The sequence below is a fragment of the Rhinopithecus roxellana genome, unplaced genomic scaffold, assembly GCF_007565055.1.
Source record: "Rhinopithecus roxellana isolate Shanxi Qingling unplaced genomic scaffold, ASM756505v1 contig5140, whole genome shotgun sequence".
Taxonomy (NCBI): domain Eukaryota; kingdom Metazoa; phylum Chordata; class Mammalia; order Primates; family Cercopithecidae; genus Rhinopithecus; species Rhinopithecus roxellana.
The window spans coordinates 1-8,045 of NW_022143825.1; the positions used below are offsets into that span (position 1 = coordinate 1).

Genomic DNA, 8,045 nt, shown 5'->3' on the forward strand with positions numbered 1-8,045 from the left:
AGTTTAAACGGTGTCAATGCCTGTGCCAACCCGGCACTTCAGCCAAGTATTGATTCCAGTACTCCAATGTGATCTCTCACATGTTTTGGGTTTCCAAGTTTCGGGTGTGTTCGATTCTACAACAGAGCACTACAAGTACGACTGTGTTTCGGAGTGAAAACTTCCTGAACCTTGCGAAGAGAGTTGAGCAAGATTCATCAGATACAATGCAAACCACAGGTCTCTTAAAGGGGCAAGGTTTAACTACATTGCTATCTGATCTTGCTAAAAAAAAAACCCTCAGAAATCATCTCTTTCTGATCAGATGGATCATCCTGACTTTTCTTCAGAAAATCCTAAAATAGTTGATTCAAGTGTGAATTTACATCCCAAACAGGAACTATTACTGATGAACAGTGATGACAGAGATCCTCCACAGCATCATTCCTGCCTCCCTGATCAAGAGGTTATTAATGGTTCTTTGATCACTGGTAGACAGGCCGACTCTCCCATGTCAACCAGCTCTGGCAGTAGTCGTAGTTTCTCAGTTGCATCCATGCTTCCTGAAACAACAAGAGAAGATGTGACCAGCAATGCAACAGCTAATACATGTGACAGTTGTACCTTTGTAGAGCAAACTGATATAGTAGCTCTTGCAGCAAGAGCTATTTTGACCAGGAGAACCTGGAGAAGGGAAGAGTTGGCCTCCAGGCTGATATAAGGGAAGTTGCTTCAAAGCCTTCTGAAGCATCATCGTTAGAGGGAGACCCACCTTTCAAATCACAGATACCTAAAGAGAATGGCACAGGACAGGCAGAAGCAACACCAAATGAATTTAATTCTCAGGATTCAATTGAAGCAACTATGGAGAGACCCCTTGAAAAACCGAGTTGTTCTCTAGGAATTAAAACATCAAATGCACCTTTACAGGCTTCAGCTTCTCAGCCACCAAGCATCACCAGTTTAAGCGTGAATAATCTTATCCATCAGAGCAGCATCAGCCATCCTCTGGCCAGCTGTGCGGGTTTATCCCCAACTTCAGAGCAAACAACTGTGCCTGCAACGGTTAATCTGACTGTTTCGTCTAGCTCCTATGACAGTCAACCTCCTGGACCATCTCTAATGACTGAATATTCCCAAGACAGCTAAATACTATGACTAGTACCATACCAAATTCACAGATTCAAGAGCCACTCTTAAAACCAAGTCATGAAAGCCGTAAGGATTCCGCTAAGCGTGCTGTCCAAGATGACCTTTTACTGTCTTCAGCTAAACGGCAAAAGCACTGTCAGCCAGCCCCCCTCAGACTTGAAAGTATGTCCCTGATGAGCAGAACTCCAGATACCATTTCTGATCAAACTCAAATGATGGTCAGTCAGATCCCTCCTAATTCTTCAAACTCAGTTGTGTCTGTTAGCAACCCAGCTCATGGAGATGGCCTTACACGATTATTTCCACCTAGTAACAACTTTGTGGCTCCTGCATTGAGGCAAACTGAAGTTCAGTGTGGTTCTCAGCCTTCAGTAGTTGCTGAGCAGCAGCAAACCCAGGCAAGTCAACATCTACAGGCCCTGCAGCAGCATGTTCCAGCTCAAGGGGTATCTCACCTTCATAGTAACCATCTCTACATAAAGCAGCAGCAGCAGCAGCAGCAGCAGCAGCAGCAGCAGCAGCAGCAGCAGCAGCAGCAACAGCAACAACAACAAGCAGGGCAGTTAAGAGAGAGGCATCACTTATATCAAATGCAGCATCATGTACCTCATGCAGAGAGCTCTGTCCACTCTCAGCCCCATAATGTCCACCAACAGAGGACTCTGCAACAGGAAGTTCAGATGCAGAAAAAGAGGAATCTTGTTCAGGGCACCCAGGCCTCTCAGCTTTCCTTACAACCGAAGCACCATGGAACTGACCAGTCCCGATCCAAGAGTGGGCAGCCACATCCCCACCATCAGCAGATGCAGCAACAAATGCAGCAACACTTTGGAAGCTCCCAGACGGAGAAGAGCTGTGAAAACCCTTCAACTAGTCGGAACCATCATAACCATCCCCAGAACCATCTCAATCAAGATATTATGCACCAACAGCAGGATGTTGGAAGCAGACAGCAAGGTTCAGGGGTTTCATCTGAACATGTATCTGGGCATAATCCAATGCAGAGGCTTTTGACATCAAGAGGCTTAGAGCAGCAAATGGTGTCCCAACCAAGTATTGTGACTAGATCTTCAGACATGACCTGTACTCCACACAGGCCAGAGAGAAATAGAGTTTCAAGTTATTCTGCTGAGGCACTCATTGGAAAGACATCTTCTAATTCAGAGCAGAGAATGGGGATATCAATTCAGGGTTCCAGAGTTTCAGATCAGCTTGAAATGAGAAGCTATCTTGATGTTCCCAGAAATAAGAGTTTGGGTATTCATAATATGCAGGGTCGTGTGGACCATACTGTAGCCTCAGATATCCGCCTTTCCGATTGTCAGACATTTAAACCAAGTGGAGCTAGTCAACAGCCCCAGAGTAATTTTGAAGTACAATCTTCAGAAACAATGAAATAGGTAACCCTGTATCATCAGTGCGGAGTATGCAGTCCCAGGCTTTTCGAATTAGTCAGAATACTGGCCCACCACCAATTGACCGTCAAAAGAGATTACCTTACCCACCAGTTCAGAGCATCCCGACAGGAAATGGTATTCCATCAAGGGACAGTGAAAATACTTGTCACCAAAGTTTCATGCAGAGCTTACTTGCCCCTCACCTCAGTGATCAGGTCATTGGGAGCCAGAGGTCACTCTCAGAACATCAGAGGAATGCACAGTGTGGTCCATCCTCTGCAATTGAATATAATTGTCCCCCAACTCATGAAAATGTCCATATTAGAAGAGAGAGTGATAGTCAGAATAGGGAAAGTTGTGACATGTCGTTAGGTGCAATTAACACCAGGAACAGCACTTTGAATATTCCTTTTTCAAGTTCCTCTTCCTCAGGAGATATTCAAGGTCGAAACACAAGTCCCAATGTTTCTGTGCAGAAATCCAATCCCATGAGGATTACTGACAGTCATGCGACCAAGGGCCACATGAACCCTCCAGTCACAACCAACATGCATGGGGTTGCAAGGCCAGCGTTGCCACATCCATCTGTGTCTCATGGAAATGGTGATCAAGGCCCTCCTGTACGTCAAGCTAATTCTTCAGTTCCCCAGAGATCAAGGCATCCCCTGCAAGACAGCAGTGGTTCCAAAATTCGTCAACCTGAAGGAATCGTTCTGGAAACCAAAGACAAAGTAATGTCTTTGATCCAAGTCTTCCCCATCTTCCTCTCTCTACTAGTGGCAGTATGATTCTTGGACGTCAACAACCTGCTACAGAGAAGAGAGGAAGTATTGTTCGTTTCATGCCTGATAGCCCCAAGTACCTAATGATAATTCAGGTCCTGATCAGCATACACTGTCACAAAATTTTGGTTTTTCTTTTATTCCTGAGGGTGGCATGAATCCACCAATAAATGCTAATGCTTCTTTCATTCCACAGGTTACTCAGCCTAGTGCCACTCGAACTCCAGCCCTCATCCCGGTAGATCCGCAAAATACTCTGCCCTCCTTCTATCCTCCATACTCTCCTGCTCATCCTACACTGTCCAATGATATTTCAATCCCCTATTTTCCTAATCAGATGTTCTCAAATCCCAGCACAGAGAAGGTAAACAGTGAAGTTTAAATAACCGATTTGGATCAATTTTATCTCCTCCCAGACCTGTTGGGTTTGCTCAACCAAGTTTTTCCTCTTCTCCCAGATATGCCACCAATGCACATGACCAACTCTCATTTATCCAATTTTAATATGACATCTTTGTTTCCAGAAATAGCTACAGCGCTTCCTGATGGCTCAGCAATGTCACCTTTGCTTACAATAGCAAATTCCTCTGCCTCTGACTCTTCCAAGCAGTCCTCAAACAGACCTGCCCATAACATAAGCCATATTCTAGGTCATGATTGCAGTTCAGCTGTTGAATACTGATAAGCGAATGTAAAGGTAATGAGTGAGATTAACAAATGTATTTGTGTGTGCATGTGCACAGACATGTACATGAAGAGAAGGATTTTGTGTGTGTGTCTTTGTATAATCAGTTTTCAGTTATCTTCTGAACGTAGGGAAGCCATGTCAGATGCAGATACTGGGTTGTCAGAAAACAAGTTATCTTTCGTTTTCAACTGCATGGTGTACTTTTTTATTTTCCAAGTTGATATTTCCTAAATACTAATTGGCTGGAAATTGGGGGAGATCATCTTGTCATGTGTACTGGGTAGTAGGATGGAGCCTAGATTTAAACTTGATTGTTGATACTTATAGAATATATAATTAAGTTGCTACTGAAAAATATAGACAGCTTGATAAAACACAGTGGCTCATAACCAAGTGCTGGCTAATGTCCAGCATCTAGAACAGCTTCTTACCTATGGCAGATGTTGAACTGATGTTGAGTTAAATGTCTGTAGTTAAAGTCAAGCAGTTAGCAAATAAATGAATTGTTCAATCAGCCTTATTCTCAAAGTTTGGTTTAGATAGAGGCTTCTTTCTAAATTATAACAATCCATAAATTATCTGAATTGTGTGTCTTATTCTTCAATATAGGGAGCTGTGTTCCTTTATGTGCCAAGATTCTTTAAAAGCAAAGGTCTTCCTTAGACATTATTTAGCCTTACATATAGAAAGCTAAAAGTTAAGTACATACGTAGTCTCCATTTTGTGCTTGCATTTTGCATCAAGCCATAAGGGTAAAAGCAGTTAGTTGTATTGTGGAGTTTTTGCCATGGGTTCAGTTAACAATGGATGTTTCATCAGCTGAGTTTAATTTAGTATTCTCTCTTCATTTTATTTATTGATCTTGAAATAAATTCTTTTCCATTCATTTAAATATTAGGGTTGATCAGGAAATAGTGTGTTTGTAATCTACACATTTATTTGAGCCTTACTTTAAAAATATTTCTGAACAGAGATTTAAACTGTCAGTATTTTCATTTACTAGTAGTATTTATAGTTTAAATATGGCATTGTATATTACATTATTATCCTTCATAACAGAATTATAATGAGGATATGAATTTGTTTATTATTTTTCTTGTTGGTAGATGTGAAATGGTGCTTCAAAAAATACATAGTCTTTCTATATGTCTCTGTGTGTTTTAAGTATGTGTGTGTGTGTGTACACATATTTTAAAAGTAGGAATTGGTCCTTTAAAAAATAGCCTGCCATCTGAAAATGGGAAATTGAGACCTGAGACCTGCTAAAGCATGGAAGAACTTGATATAGGTAGGTTTTTTTTTTTTTTTTTTAATAGACAGAGTCTGGCTCTGTTGCCCATGCTGAGTGCAGTGGTGTGATCTCAGCTCACTGCAAGCTCCGCCGCCCGGGTTCAAGCGATTCTCCTGCCTCAGCCTCCTGAGTAGCTGGGACTACAGGCATTGCCCACCACACCTGGCTAATTTTTTGTATCTGTAGTAGAGACGGGTTTCACCATGTTAGTCAGGATGGTCTTATCTCCTGACTTTGTGATCCGCTCGCCTTGGGCCCTCCCCAAAGTGCCAGGATTACAGGCGTGAGCCACCGCACCGCCTAGGTAGGGATTTTTAAAAAAGCCCCGCAGAAGTTTATAATACATTCAAAAAAACCCATATTAAAATTTGAAAACTTAAAAAAAAAAAAAAAAACTAAGAAAACATGGTATATAGTCCTTTACTGTAAACCCTGAAGTCCGTTACTTTTGTTTCTTGTTATATTCTGCCAAAAACGGGATGGGATGGGAGAGATGCGTATAAATTGTTTTATCTGCCTTGTTACAAAGTGAACTCAAGGACCAGCGTTTCTTTTCTTTCTTTTTTCTCTTCTTCTTTTTTTTTTTTTGAGACAGAGTATCACTCTTGTCACCCCCAGGCTAGAATGTAAGTGGGAGGATCTTGGCTCACTGCATCCTCTGCTTCCTGGTTCAAGCAGTTCTCAGGCCTCAGCCTCCCGAGTAGCTGGGATTACAGGTCTGCACCACTACACCTGGCTAATTTTTATATTTTTAGTAGAGAAAGGGGTTCACCATGTTGGCCAGGCTGGTCTTGAACTCCTGACATCAGGTGATCCACACACCTTGACCATCCCAAAGTGCTGGAATTATAGGTGTGAGCCACCGCTCCCAGCCACCCCCCCTTTTTTTTTTGGAAATCCTAAAAAGCTTCCTAAGGGTTGGTCAGAGCAGTTAACTCAGTGAATACCTCTTCTAAAGACTCAACAAAAGGGTCAGTTGTGCCTCTTTAACTGTTCTTACCAAACTCTCCTATCTTTTTCTGCTGCCAACTAGCAGCCTCCTAGGGACAAAAAAAAAACAAACAAACACCAAAAACATATTTTTTTCTTGCTCACAAAGCAAGAACAACCTGTATTTTCTTCCTTCAAAATGGTCTTGGGGAAGAATAGGAGAGCTTCGTGAATAAGTTACTTAAGACAAACAGATAAACATAGTAATCAAAACTTTTTATTGAAATAATGTGCCATTTATGACTTGCTTTTAATATTCTCTTAACCGAATTTTAAGCTGCAACATTCAAATTTTTCTTTGTACTTGAAGGTCAAGTCTGCCAATTTCAAGAAGGACAGTTTTCCATGTGTCTGGCTGTTCATTTTCCGTCTCTCTCCCTCTCTCATTTTCTGTCTCTCACTGTCTCTGTCTCTCTCTGTCTCACACACACACACACCACACACACACACACACACACAAACACACACACTCTACAGTGGCTGTTAAGTTCGAAGGACTGGGAACTGCTAGATGTAATTGAAAGCAAGGTAACAGGCTAAGGAGAAACTCAGTTTGAACATTGCAAATGCAAAGGCCTCAAGCCTGTGACTTTCAAGTATTTCTGTTGCATTAATTGTATTTTCCTGCTAGCTGTGTTCAGACATAGTATTTGCATTTCTCGGAGCTTTCATTCCAACAGTATAACATTTGATCTTGAAAGAGTCTCAGTAAAGGCTTATTTGACCATCTGAGGAAAAATGTGACCGTCCGTGAATAATTGACTCCTACTTACGTGTAGCTTTTAATTACTTTACAGATGTAATGCATGTGTATGTAAGACTTCAGTTCAATACATGGCTCAATTCTGAAAGTGTTCAGACATTGTACCCTTATTTGATTTAAAAGCATGAATATTATGAGATTTACTAGCAGTATTAAGTGTTTGATAATTAGAGCTACGTGATTTTTGGGAAGAAATTTGTTATATGGTATCTAGTGTTAATCTGAATATAATTTTTGGTAAAGGGATAGCAGAAAACATAGTCAATTTTGGTTATAATAAATGTAACCTTATTCTTGGCCTGCTAATATATGATTATAGAAAGTAAAACCATTTTTTAACTTCTGGAAATACACGAAGTTATGTCTGAGTCATGAGTGACAGTCATTGATTAAATCATTTCTTTGTCTCTTTTTTAGCATTATTGATCACAGAATCAGTTATAAAAAGTGGTTGATTCCTTTCAACATTTAACAATAACTTCTAATGAAGGGAAAAATTCCAGATTCTCTTCATGTGTAAATGTTTAATGTGTCAATCATAGCTGAAAGGAATCTAGTTTGATGTTGTTTCTTTCCTTCTTCCTTCCTTCCTTCCTTCCTTCCTTCCTTCCTTCCTTCCTTCCTTCCTTCCTTCCTTCCTTCCTTCTTCCTTCTTTCCTTCTTTCCTTCTTTCCTTCTTTCCTTTCCTTCTTTCCTTCTTTCCTTCTTCCTTCTTTCCTTTCTTTCCTTCTTTCCTTCTTTCCTTCTTTCCTTCTTTCCTTCTTTCCTTCTTCTTCTTCCTTCTTTCCTTCTTTCCTTCTTTCTTCTTTCTTTCTTTCTTTCTTTCTTTTTTCTTTCTTTCTTTCTTTCTTTCTTTTTTCTTTCCTTCTTTCTTCTTTTCTTTCTTCTTTCTTTCTTTCTTTCTTTCTTTCTTTCTTCTTTCTTTCTTTTTCTTTCTTTCTTTCTTTTCTTTCTTTCTTTTTTCTTTCTTTCTTTCTTTCTCTTTTCTTTCTTTCTTCTTTCT

General features: G+C 40.5%; 1 pseudogene; it reads left to right on the forward strand.

Moving 5' to 3' along the window:
* The first annotated feature begins 16 nt into the window (after positions 1-16).
* On the forward strand, positions 17-3,992 carry LOC115896125 (annotated as a pseudogene).
* The last annotated feature ends 4,053 nt before the right edge of the window (positions 3,993-8,045 follow it).